Source organism: Cnephaeus nilssonii (genome assembly GCF_951640355.1).
Source record: "Cnephaeus nilssonii genome assembly, chromosome: 3".
In the NCBI taxonomy this organism is placed as follows: Eukaryota; Metazoa; Chordata; class Mammalia; order Chiroptera; family Vespertilionidae; genus Cnephaeus; species Cnephaeus nilssonii.
Window position 1 is genome coordinate 19826753 of NC_137074.1, and position 14783 is coordinate 19841535.

Genomic DNA, 14783 nt, shown 5'->3' on the forward strand with positions numbered 1-14783 from the left:
AGCTGTCTAGACATTGAAGTACCAGGGGATAGGCCGTTATTGCTGACTCCTGGTCACCGGCATTTGTCCCACTAAGTCTAGACAGATAATCAATTAATTGGGGCATAATTGGGACACTTCCATTTTCAATTTAATTAATTCACTCCATATAAATTAGTTCTTCTTGATTTTTCCCTTGTACTATTTGAAGCTTCTTCCTTTTTCTTCATATAACTAGAGTAAAATTCTTACACGTTTATTTTATATATGTAAGTGTTGTTAACCTAAAAATAAAAATCCAAAATGAGAGGCAACAAGTATTTATTTGGAAACAAAAAGAATTGCACTTAGAAAGCACAGTTTCAGACAGAAACCCAAATAATGCCCTGGTTATAGGGTGAAGTCAAGGGGGTTCTATGAGAAAAGAAAGGGAATACTTGAGTAAAAGAGAGAAATATCTATTGGTGCAACAAGCTGAGTGACTCTTTAGCTCTACATGGCTGGTTAGCTCAGAAGAGTCCATAATCTTCGGTCCTCGTGGTCAGGATGTTGGCTTTCCTGTTAGCTTTGCAAACAGTTGTTTGTGAGACAATATTGTTTCTGCACAGCCCAAAGGTTATTTTGCCCAGTTCAAACATTCCCAAGGTTTAAGGAGCAACACGTGCAAACAGTTCCTCTGGAATAGCTGCTCTGGCTCCATTGTAAAATGGCTCCCCTTGTGTCAACTTTTAACAGAACGCAGGCACACTCATTCATCTCCGTGCCATCTGTGGCTGCTTTCACACCACACTAGCAGAGTTGAATAGCTACAAGAGAGATCACCTCGCCTGTAAAGCTAAAAATATGTACTATTTGGTCCCCTTTCTCAGAAAAACTACCAACTACTGATTGACATAATACCAACCATAGCGGAACATCAGGGGTTCCAGTGAGCAGTCCATTTCTCAACAGCTGTCTGATGTTTTACATTGCTAAAATTATACATTTAAGTTTTCATCCACAGTGATAGCAAAGAAAGCAATTGGATGTTAAAAATGCAGATAAAAATAACTATATGTTTAGGTATAGAAATGAACATTTTAAAATTTCATATCTTTACATTGAATCATAGACTTATTTTTTAAAATATATTTTATTGGTTTTTTACAGAGAGGAAGGGAGAGGGATAGAGAGTTAGAAACATCGATGAGAGAGAAACATCGATCAGCTGCCTCCTGCACACCCCCAACTGGGGATGTGCCTGCAACCAAGGTACATGCCCTTGACCGGAATCGAACCCGGGACCCTTCAGTCCGCAGGTCGACGCTCTATCCATGCTACCATGTTTTTGAAATAATGTTAAATTAATAAAAATCGTTGAAGAATAACCTGAGAGGTTTATTATAATTTTTATAGTATTTGCAATAAAAGTTGAACTTCACAGGTATGTATGTATGTGTGTGTGTGTGTGTGTGTGTGTGTATATATATATATATATATATATATATATATATATATATATATATCAAGATTCAATTCCAAAGGATTTTACATAGTCAAGAAAGCCTCTCACTTTCTTGGTGAAAAACCTGATTGTCATCACTAGAGGGAGCCAGTTCTACATAAAATTAGTGTAGGAATGTTAGGAAAAAGAGTACCTTGTTATTCATGTTCAAAACAAAAACAAAACAAAAAGGAAAACCTGTTCAAAATATTCTCATTTTCTGCCAGTAAATGTACCTGCCAAGTAATTGCTTTATGAATTAAAAGTTTTCTTCTTCCAACGATATTGTGAACTTGTTGACCACAAGTTATGTTTTAAACAAATGTGCATTATACACAGAACATAAGCATCTACTTATTTAAAACAAAGCTTGCAAACTATGGCCAGCAGGCAATTAGCTGTCTGGTTTTGTAAATAAAGTTTTATTGAAACATAGCCATGCCCAGTCACTTCTGTATTGCCTTTGCCTACTTCCACAGTTCAACTGTATTTGTGTATTAAGTATCTATGACAGAAATTGTATATCTTGCAAAGCCTAAAGCATTTACTATGTATCCCTTTAAAGAACAAGTTTGTGAATTTCCAGGTTAAAGCATGTTAACTGAAGGAATAAATGAATGGATAAATAAGAGAATGAACAAATTTAGTTATTCCCATGAGTGTGTAAGCAAAGAGATAGCACTAATGTATTAGAGAATCTGAACCATTCTTTGAACTGAGCAAATTTACTTTTTATAAATCTTGTTTTTATCATATTGATGTATGGAGAAAATACCTATTTTTAAATAATTATCCTCATCATACCACCAGCTCAGTATTACACAGAGGCTTTTCCCTCAAAGGACAAAAGTACTTCTTATATATCATATCACTGACTGTCAATGTCCAATTATTAATTTTGGGTAACTATAAGGTATGACGTGGAACTTACTAATTTCACATTGTTTCCTTAAAATTTTTAGTTGGTACAAAACTTGCTAATTTCCACTCAGTAACAGTAACAGTTGAGCTAATTTGTCTCTCCACACTTTCCCTGATGCATAGATATTGATGCTTATAAATTCCTTATGAATTTACTTTCAAGTTGAACAAACCCCTAATTTAGGAATAGGATTGAAATTGGTAGAATGTGCTTGATCAAGTGAGTATATGTTTAATAGGTAAAATTGTCTCAGGCAGTAAAGAACTGGGCTTTGTTACTAGTGTAAGCACACATATGTGCGTGTTGGGGGGGGTGGCCCCCACACACACACAGATTCTCCCCTGCTGAGTTCACTGGCATACATCAATTTTTTTAAGTTCTATATTATGTCTTCCATTTATAGTATTTTTGGCCTAACAAATATTTTAGCGTTTCTTATATCTAGATATGTTTTAAGATATGTTTTTAAAGTCGTAAAATAATCTTGTCAGTATTTATACAGCTGCTCTTAAGTCAAGTAGAAAAAATTAAAAATATTGCTAAGCTACACATTTTCATTAATTATAATTGGACCTACCAATCTGAAATAGAATAATCGGTAAGGATTTTATTTAAAAGATGATTGCTTCTCTTTAGAGCAGCAACCAACTGGAAACCAAAACACAGCTGGCAATGCTTTGCTTTCTTGCATTCTGGTCTTAGTAGTCAGTGGTAAACAATATGATGTTTTGTTGTGTCTGCCAGTAAGAATATGAACAGCTATTACAAGCCACAGTCAATTGTTCCGTAGAGTTTTTCTATTGAACTTGTTGATTTGAATCACACTAGGATTTCAAACAACTTAACCTACCTTTGTCAGATGTTGTTGTTTTTTTAATATATTTTTATTGATTTTAGAGAGAGAGAGAGAGATTGAAACATCAATGATGAGAGAGAGTCATTGATTGGCTGCCTCCTGCATGCCCCACACTGGATAGAGCCCACAACCCAGGCATGTACCCTGATTGGGAATCAAACTGTGGCCTTCAGGTTCATAGATTAATTGACACAACCACTGAGCAACACTGGCTGGGCTGTCAAGATTTTAAATGTCAGAAAAAAGTGGTGAAATAGCCCTGGCTGGTTTTGCTCAGTGTATAGAGCTTCAACATGCGGACCAAAGGGTGCCAGGTTCAGTTCCGAACAAGGGCATGTTCCTTGGTTGCAGCCTTGTTCCATGTGGAAGGCAACTAATTGATGTGTCTCTCTCACATAAATGTTTCTCTCTGTCTCTCCCCTCCCTTCCACTCTCTCTAATAATGAATGAAAAAATATCCTCAAGAGAGGATTAACTTTTTTTTAAGTGGTGAAATGTACATCTTGCAGGGACCATTTTCCTTCACGTGGTTCCAAAAAGATCCATCTTTTGACTCTCCCTGTGTGCTTTAATGAAGAAGGGACATAGAGATAATGAATTTAATAAGCAGATCAGTGAAAACTGATCAAATGTGATTCTTGGAACTCAGGATGGCTAAATGTCAGCAACCCCTCCAAATTAGTTTTTGAATATTTTGGATTCCAGAAAGACTTAAGACTTGGGCCAAACTCTGTTTTTTTCTGCTCCATTTTTAACTCTGAATATATATACTTTTAAAGGAAATTTAAACCAGAACTTCTGAAAAACATATTAAGCAATCCGAAGTGGTAAGGAATTCATCCCTAAATTATATGTATGTTTCTCAGCTTTAAAAACCAGTAGCTGGGAAACTGGTTGCTGTATTTTCAGTCTTATTTCTAGTTGAAAGAGACTGAGGTTTAGGAGACCCAACCAAGTTTAGTCAGGCTTTTTTTTTTTTTTTTTTAACTTGAAGCCCATGAATAAACTTCCAGAGGTCTATGAAGTCTTGGAAATGGCACACAAATATTTACTCCATGTATATCTGTTTATTTTCCTGATAGGATTAATGCCTGTGATTTCATCAGATTCTCAAAGAAGTGTATGAAACTAAAAATCCTATATAATAATCCTATATAATAAAAGGGTAATATGCAAATAGACCGGACTGCAGAACAACCGAACAACCAATCAAAGCGTAATATGCTAATGATATGCGAAGGCTGCTCAACCACTCGCTATGATGTGCACTGACCACCAGGGGGCAGTCAGTCAACTGGTGGACCAGTTGCTATGACGTGCACTGACCACCTGGGGGCAGATGCTCCAACCAGTAGGTTAGCTTGCTGCTGGGGTCCGGCCGATCAGGACTGAGGGAGATGAGCCGGACATACCTTGGAGCCCATCCTCAGCCTCTCCCCAGCCTGATCATGCACTAGTGGGGTCCCTCAGCCTGGCCTGCGCCCTCTTGCAATCTGGGACCCCTCGAGGGATGTCAGAAAGCCGGTGTCAGCCCAATCCCGCAGGCTACTCCTCTTGGGAGGGCGCCAGATGCAGGGCTCATGGCTGGTGAGTGCTGCTGAGGCAGTATAAACCTCTCCCAATCAATCGGGACTGATTGGGCACAAGGCTGTGGCAGGCACAGTGGGGCCAGGATGAGCGGGAGCGGCAGGCAGGGGCTGCAGGCAGAGTTGGGCTGCGGGTTTTGGCCCGATCCCTGCAGGCTACCCAGAGGGACCCCACCTGTGCACAAATTCGTGTGCCGGGCCTCTAGTGTTTAAAATGATAGGTAAGGCTACTAAGATAAATTATGTTATGACAAAGGTAAATTGTTCCATCTTAACCTTCACAGAAATTTTGTAGGAGGGCTAAGTATTATAGTGGAAAGATTAACACTGATTTTTGTACTTTAGTTTCCTCATCTACAAAATGTATTATAACAATACATACCTCAGGATTATTATGAGAAAAGAATGGGCTAATTTTTATAAAGTGTCTAGTCCTTGCACATGATAAATGTATATGTATATAAATATATAAGTGTATATATAATATATATATATTATATATATATATTATATATACACATTATGTAGCAAGGATTAGGCATATGTAGCAAAGAAAAAGCATATGTTTATATGTAAACATACAGGGTATCCCCCCAAAATGTACATATACTTAGAATAATTATAAACGCAGTGTTTATTCCACCCCATTCTGCTCACAAAACTTCACAAAATTTAGATCACACTTTGAGTTTTTGACGAGAGCTGAATTGAGGGTAAAGAATGAATTATTGGAGCACTAATCTGTGAGTGAGAGTGAATTATGAATGGAATACTGAATTAAAATGTATTTATCCAAACTCCTGACCTGGAGAGTGGAGCAAGGTACTTGTAAAATACATTAAAATAAGGTAGAAAGAGAGAACTTCACCAAAACCTTCTCTTCCATAGCACATGATTGCTCTAATTTCATTGTTTTTTTTGTTTGTTTTTGCTTACAAAAGTATGCAAACTTGGGACAAACTTTCCACTTTTATTGCCAAAGAGGAGAGACTGATCCCACTGCGTGGGGTCTTCTTTTTCCCTTCTACACACAACTCTCAGCTGCAGGACTTAAATTATTGAACAAATAATTAAAGAATAAAAGTTTGAAGGGTCACCAATTGTTAACCCACCCAAGAGACCAACTCATCATTCTTCCTGGGTGCCTTTGAGTCTCCATCTAACCCTACTTCTGACCATGAATTACAAACCTTTTGTTATCCATCCCTGCCTCATCTGGATTACCTGATATGGCCTGGACTAGAAGTCATGCCAGCATGCCAGTCCATGAGGCTCTCTGACTCTCAGCCCTCATTCTTCTTCACCCAAGCTATCCCAAAAATGGGGAGTGGTTTTCTTTGTCAAGACTACCACAAACATGATGAAGTAACAGAAAATCCATTGGTGAAGTCAGTACCCAGCAGATGGGACTTCCAATCCTGGCGCCCCTACTTGCTTGCTGAGTGAGAAGGTTACATAGTCTCTCTGAGCTCAATTGACTTTTTCATCTATAAAACTGGGAACTGGCATCTACTCAAGGGTTGATTTATGGATGAAATGAAATAGAATACAAAAAAAGATGCTGGCATAGAGCGGCTGCTCAATAAATGCTTTAAATTGTAGCTAAAGACTTACCCTACATATATAATCTGTTATATTTTTTTAGTGTTTTATAGTTTATGCCGAGTTTTTACATACATCATTGCATTTATGCCTCATGACAAGCCTGTGAAATAAAAAATATGATCCCTGTCTCACCAATAAGGAAACTGAGTGTCACCATGATTAAATGGTTTGCCTTTGACCACATAGCTAGGGTCAGAACTGAAACTGAAATCTATTTCTTTTGATTTGAAATAGTTTTCCCTTTCAACTATGTCACATTGACAGTTAAGTAACTTTCACTGAATTAGACAGTGCCTTTACATCCACTTTTGCCCTGGTTTCTGTCACTTAATATCCATAATTCTCATTTTCCTTAAATTAGAGGGCAGAGCTAGACAATTCCTTAACCCTTTCCTAAGTTTTAATTTACTTTATTATATAGTTCTAATACTAAGCAAACTAAAATGTCCCCAACTTCTATAGTATCTGAAATATTAAAACTGACATATTTTTTTTACTTAGCATGAAGAGTTACTCATGGATAAATATTTCCTTAATCATGGACTGTTGCTTAAATGGTCCTTTCCTAAGAATAACTGGATGAACCTCAAAATAATAGTGTAAGAATTTATCATTGTGTGGTGTAATGAAGTTAAAGCAACTTGTGAAGTTTTCCCAAAAATTTACTTTATATTCCATGAAGTTCTTTGGTCTTAATTAAAAATGGGGAAATGAAAATTGGAACTGCCAGTACGTAATCTATAATAATCTATAATAATAAAAGCATAATATGCTAATTAGACCGGACAGCTGAACGACCTTCCAGACGACCTTCTGGATGAAGCCGCGGCCATGAGGGCCGAGCTCCTTGCATGAATTTCATGCATCGGGCCTCTAGTGTTATCATAAATGACTGTGTGTACTGTCATGCCCATAAAATTTGCATGCTTAATACATTTTCCCTAATTGATAACTTCTTCCTATTGTTCCCAAGAATTGACGCGAATAAAGCATAAAGTACCACTTTTTTCACCCAGGTGGCTTTGCCTTCTCTGTTCACATATAGCCTTTTAAAAGAAAAGGAACAGAAGCATATTACAAAACAAACACCGAATATGGGTATTCTCTTCCCTTTCTTGGTTAATGGCATCATTGTTTATTTGCAAGTTGGAAAACTTTGATTATTCTGAATTTTCTCACGACTTCACCTATGCCCAAATATCTCCAAATTTATATGCCACTAAATATCTCTTAAATCGGATGGCTTCTTTCTGCTACCAATGCTGTGGTTCCTTCCTGGACTATTAAAATTTATTTCTGCCATGTTTCTTGTTGCCAAGCTCTCTCATACCCTCCTTTCTATATAAGTGATTTTCCTAAAACACAAATTAACCATTTCCTCTCCTATCTAAGACATTTCATTGTTTTCTTCCACTGAATTGCTGCCTTCTAGATAATGATCAAAGCACTTAGCATGTAGTTTCTCCATGATTTGGTTTTAGGGCCCTTCTCTTCAGTATTTTAGCTGGACCCCCTTATTATGTACGTATACATGCATCAGTCATACAAAATTTTCTCAGGTGTCCATGTCTTTGCATGTTTTTCTTGTTCTCTATTTCTATAAAATTCTTCCTGATATGGAAAACCCATGCTTATTTTTTCACTGCAACTCAAGTATTAATTATTCTGAGAAGATTCCCTTGGCCTTCCCTCCTAGCAAACCAAAGTTAGGCATACCATAGTTTTTGTGCATGTGCCTTTTAGAGGATTTATGCTGCCTTTTAATTAATTTGTTATCTGTCTATATTTCTCATCTATATATATATATAAAAGCCTAAGTGACCAAATGAACAAATGACTGAACGACCAGTCGCTATGATGCACACTGACCACCAGGGGGCAGACGCTCAATGCAGGAGCTCCCCCCTGATGGTCAGTGTGCTCCCACAGCAGGTGTGTTGCTCAGCTGACCAACCCGTCCAGGTGGCCCACCAGCCCAACGGCAGCCACTCGCTCCCTCAGTAGTCCTGCAGGTCCAATACCTGGAGAATGGGCCAGGCACTGATGGACCGACTCCTCCGGCCTGGTCCCAACAGCACAGTAGGTCTCCTGGAAGTCGGCCTTGGGCACTGTGGCCACTTCCCCTCCCTAGATGCTCTTCAAGGAAGAAACGATATAAAAACAGCTGCCAGGTGGCTACCGACAACCAGTGCAAACATCAGTGGGACAGATCCCGATCCCGGGCCAGCAAGGGCATCCCACCACCTACCCAGAGGGTCAATCGTGTCCCGCCATCCTCCCATTCCCCTTGGGATCAGTGTCAGACACAGGGCTCACAGCTAGTGAGCGCCACTGTGGTGGTGCGAGCCTCTCCCAATCAGGACTGACTGGGTGCGAGCCCATGGCAGGCGCAGCAGGGCTGGGACAAGCAGGAGTGGCAGGCAGGAACAGCAGGTGGCGTTGACTGCTGGTTTTGGCCCAATCCCCGCAGGCCACACCGAGGGACCCCACCCATGCACAAATTCGTGCACCAGGCCTCTAGTTAGACTATATCTTAAGCCTGTGTCTGATTTATTTTCTATTCCACAGCCAATGATATACCTAGTACTTGTTAGGTTGTTAAAATAGACATATATTGAATGAATAGCAAATGCAAATGTATTGACCCCAAAGTTTATTGAGTATGTTCTTCACTGGCCCCTAAATCAAAGAAAGAGTCAACAATGTTGGTGACTTATAATATTTGACATGACAGACACAAATGATGGTGGGATCATTAATTAATAATGGGGGCCATAAGCAGACAAGGCTTATGTAATGGTAAACTAAATGCTATAGTCAGTAAATGCTATAAATTCAGGGGTAGAGAATGTTTGTTGAACTACAGTGATTTAGTAAAGGTTTTTGAAGGAATAATTTAGGCTGAGTCTTAACAAGTATCTAGGGTGTGAAAGTTAACGAGGAAGGGTAAGGGTATTGGGAAAAAATATGATGAGAGGCATAGAGACAAAAAACATAAATAAAGAGAAGTCATAAAACAGTGAGGTGACAAATTCTGCCAGCCTGGAAAATCAGGATGTGACTGCATTGTGTGTGACTCTCTGGGCTATGTTGAGAATAAGGTATCATACCTGGAGAGCAGGAGTAAGGCATGGAAATGCATTTGGGTAGGGGATCATTATAAACCTGAGTTGTGCCATGGAAAGTAAATCTTTGGGTAGCTATACCACTGCAAGGCCCTTGCTGGAGCATTTTTAGACCTGTCTTAGGATGGAGTCTGTGAAAATGCACAAAGAAGACTGTGGAACCGACAGAGTTTGTGTCTGATTAAACTTGGGGCTGTTGGTTAAAGAAAACAGCTAAAAACAACTCGGGTTGAAGCCAGGAAAGTCCAGAGGTAGTAGTACTGTTAATAACAAATAGTATATAACAAGCACTACTATGTGTCAGATGTTTGATGTGTATTATTTTTAATCCCTAAAAATCCTTCAAGTTAATTACTGCATCATTATTTTTATCTGATGAAAAGAGTGGCACTCAGAGAAGCTAAGTAACTTGTTTAACTTACACCCTGATGTCTTTTACGTTGTTTACTATGGCAGAATCCTTATTCTACTGCCAGTGCTCTCAGCTTGATAATTTGTCCACAACCAAAAAACAAAACAAAAAAAACACACAAAAAACCACACAAACCAAAACAAAAAAAATTGAAGCAAAACAAAACTCTAAAGCTGTGACTATCTTCTAGAACTTCCAGTATCACAAGAATATAAGATATGGTTTGGCCAGACTTTTTGTCTCTACTTGTTTTGGAATTAACCCCCCAACCACTAGTTTAGCTTGCATTTTCTGATCACTCCTGATACAGCTCATTCTACTGCCCACAAGCACATCCTCTGTAGCAACACTTAAAAGAAAAAGGAAGTCAAATGGAACAACCAATTCATAGAAAATAATGAATTTCATTATTAAGTGTGATGAGTCACCAGTACACTCTCCAGGCAGAAATGTTCATCCCAAAGATGGAAATATGGGATAGGAGTTCAGGAGGCAGACCAAGAATATGAAATATAGCCTTTAATCTAGAGGGATTTATTGAAGAGGTTGGAACCAATGGGAGCTCCAAGAGACGGAAGAGAGCAAGATTGAAGACTGAAACTAAAGCAATATATACTATCAAGACACAGCCTAGAGAGAGAAGCCATCAGTAGGAAAGGAGCAGGAGGGAGAAGTGATGCAGAAACTACAAATGTCTTCAATGATGGGGTGGTCAAGAGTGTCAGTTCTTACAGAAAGGTCAAGGAGGACAGGGATTAAGAACAGGTGAATTAACTTGTCAATCAAGAAATAATAGGTGACCTTTGAAAATGTAGATTTAGCACAGGGCCCAAGCTTTGGCATCTTCTTTATGGTCACTATTTAGTTCATTGGGGTTAAATAGAAAATTATTTCTAGACTTGATCTGGAAACAGGAAAACTATCACCACAAGTCAAACCCATCATGCCAGTATAAACCACCATTGTTCCAAAGAAAACTATGAAATAAATAATGCTTTCATTTAGCCTTTGTGTGCCAATATCCTCTCTGCAAATGTGTCCTTCTTTCTATTATTGCCTAGGTGGAAAGCTGTGCCCTCCCAAAACTGTATATCTTCTTTCTGCTTCCTCTTTCTTTTATTCATCCATTCATTTATTCATTAATTGAGTAAATAAACATTTATGACTTGTCATTTCTGCCTGTTGCTTTCAATAATGCAATGAAAATATTTATGTTATTGAAGTTCTCTCATCTCTGCCAAAAACAGTAGGAGCAAAAGAGCTGAACTTTCTTTGATGAGCCATAACAATATTGTGTTTTATTTCCCATAATGTAGGTTAATAATAACAGAGTGGGAAGGAAACCCTAAGAAAATTCAAGAAAAAAAGATATTTTCCACCAAAGAGTTTATTTTCAGAGAACATTTATGGCTTTATCTTCAGGTTTAATCAGAGGTTGTGTTGGCCAAAATTCTTATGTTGACATTTGTCTTTGAGGTCAACAACCTCCCTTTTCTAATATTTAATCTATTTTACCTATTTTATTGTACAAAATAGTTCCCCATTCTTTTACCTTCTATCAAAATCTATTCATAAAATGGCCACATCAGTCATAAACACTTTATTTTAACTGGAAGTTAATAAGAGTATTTACATTTTGAGCCTTCATTTCAATTATTGAGTAAATAAACTTTGTTCCTTTTGAGAAATTTAAAGGTCATTAAGGAGACAGAAAAACAAACAAACACCTGTTTTCAAAGACATGCTCCCAGCCCTAATATTATGCACAAGAAAGCCAGCTCTCCCAACTGCCTACTGCTTGCCTTCACTATACATAATTGTGCTTATATAGCCACTCTTTGCTCATAGAAATGGTGTAATGTAAAGGAGATACTTTCAGGGAAAACTTAAAAAATAAAATAATCCTTTGGCAGGTCTTCAAGATCTCACTATTATTCAATCACTCATTTTGAAGTGTGTACAATGGTCTTAGTATACTGACTTATTTTCTCAGCCTTCACATCTGAGAGCTATTTCTCGTCAAGGTGATACTTTAACTAAAGATTTTTAAAATCACGTCATATTGTTTTTATTTGATGATTAGAGGCCTGGTGCACAAAATTTGTGCATGGGGGGCAGGGAGGGGAGTCCCTCAGCCCAGGCTGCACCCTCTCTAATCTGGGACCCCGGCCTATGGACATCCCTCTTGCAATCCAGAACTGCTGGCTCCTAACTGCTCACCTGCCTGCCTGCCTGCCTGATCGTCCCTAACCACTGTGCCTGCCAGCCTGATCATCCCTAACCACTCTCCCCTGCCAGCCTGATCACCCCTAACTGCTCTCCCCTACCAGCCTGATCATTCCTAACCGCCTCTGCCTCGGCCCCTGCCACCGTGGCTTTGTCTGGAAGGACATCCGGAAGACGTCCAGTCTAATTAGCATATTACCCTTTTATTAGTATAGATAATAAATATGGTCTGTTCTGTTGTTATCCTAGAAAGCTCTTTGTAGGGAAGTCACCAAATCCTGTTTGGGGCAAGGCCAATCTAAACCATGTGCTGCTATAATCTTTAATGCTTCAACTACTATTAACAATGCTGTGCTGTATATTTGAAAATTACTAAGAGAGTAGATCTTAAAGGTTTTTATAATTCTTTAGCACTATATCCTGGGGATATCATGTATCAATATTAAAAATATATTCTACTGGTTTTCATACCCCCTCCATAAAAACAAATGGACTATTTAGCTATAACACAAAATTTAACAAACATATATGAGTAGTTTGAAATACTAGCTTTAGTCTATGGTGTTTAACATGCACAGTGTTTAACATGTATTTATTCAATCTAAGAAATAATTGAGTGTCAAGTGTTACAGAATCAACCTCCACTATGGCCTTCCATGTTGATTTTGCTTTCTACTTTATTTTCTGGAGTTACTACAAAATGGACTTACATATAGACTGGATGAAATATTACAGATTAAGTTGTTTATACATTTATTCAACAAACATTTACTGAAAGAGTTTTGGGTTGAAACTATGATGGATGTTAAGCCGTGATATGCCTGCTCTCATAAAACTTGAAGCTGTTAAAGCTAAAACAACAACAAAAACACTTAACATCTATTAAGTAATTACCGTGTTGAAGGGCATTGGTATAAGAGCTCTCCATGTCATCTCTACACATTTAATCCTCACAACTCTGTGAGGTAGGAACTGTTATTGTTCCCATTTTACAGATGAGGAAACATTAATACAGAGCTATTAAGCTATTGGGTCACCCAGCTAATAAGAGGTGGTGTCAGAATTTAATCTATGTAGTTTGGCTCCAGAGCCTATGCTATTAAATAAAGGAATTACATACACAGCTATGCTAAACATTACGAAGGAGAGAGATGTAAGGCTATAAGAATGTAAACTGGTTGATTTGGAAAATGGGAGCTTGTTCAGTTGCTGTTACTACCTGAAAGATGAGTTGGACCTAAGTAAGCGCTCATTTTTTTATTGTGGTATAATTGGCATATTACATTAATTTAGTTTCGGGTGTAAAACATAATGATTCAGTATTTGTGTATATTGCAAAATGATCACCACAATAATTAACATTCATCAGCAAAATTAGTTATAAAATTTATTCTTGGAATGAGAACTTTTAAGATCTACTTTCTTAGCAACTTTCAAATATGCAATACAGTATTATTAATTACAGTTATGGTGCTGTGCATTACATCCCTATGACATTTATTTTATTACTGGAAGTTTGTACCTTTTGACCTTCACCTGTTTTATTCATCTCCTATACCCCTAAGTTTTCATGAGTAAAAGCCCGTTTCTTATTTCAGAAAAGAGAAGTCAAAGAAAGGTGGTAAGTTGCCTAAAAATGTTCAAAATACACTTCCTACAGCATAAACCATCCCTCTTGAGTTTCAAGTCTCTCTCCATCTGTAAAGCCCACTCCTGCTTTTTTACTTTTTTTTCACCCCAGAGAATCTCTTTGCAATGACTCTATCTATGGTATGACAATAGAAAAAAGACCTAAGAAAGAATCCAGAGTTTCTGGTTTCTTTCCAGGAGACACCTGGCCCCTTGGGGATGGAGTATGCCCCTAGCAAGAGAACATCTGTGTGGTTTAGTAGACTGCATCTACTCTGAGCTGTGAAGTTTTGCTGTTGAAAATTAGCACATGGAATACTGAAGCAGACACAGCTACTGATATAGAAATATGAAATGCATTTCTTAGGAATGTTGGCAGTTATCTTGGATTACTTGTTTAAAATCGTTCCTCTCTACTCAAGAGCTTCCACTTTTTATAAGATCTTAAGAGGTTCTCAGAAGCAAAAACTCATTAATGGCCCAAGAGATAAGAGTCCACTTGGTGTGTGTACTGAGAATTTGTTCTGGCCAACATCTTGAGATATTAAATAAAGATAAAGCATATTCACATGTAAAAGGGGGGTTGAACTTGAGTGCCTTTCTGATTTATGAAGGCATAAAGTCCCTCTCCTAAAACAAAGAGTGTTGACATCTCACATTCAATTTCTTGCTTTCTCTGCTCCCAAAAAAGGTTCTTGGCAGCAAATGTGGGCACTATCCTTTATAGTTTAGGAAGTTGTTGCACAATCTTCATTACCTTGGTTCTCACAAAAACTGCATCACCAGGGAAAATGCAAGTGTTGTGTCTGTTGATGTTATTTATTCATTATTATTATTATTATCTCCATTATGCAAATGGGGAAACTTGGACACAGTTGAGTGGACTGACCAAGATTACAGGACTCCAAGTGGAGAAACCATGCCTTGCACATAGGCCTTCTACCTTTAAATACTATACAA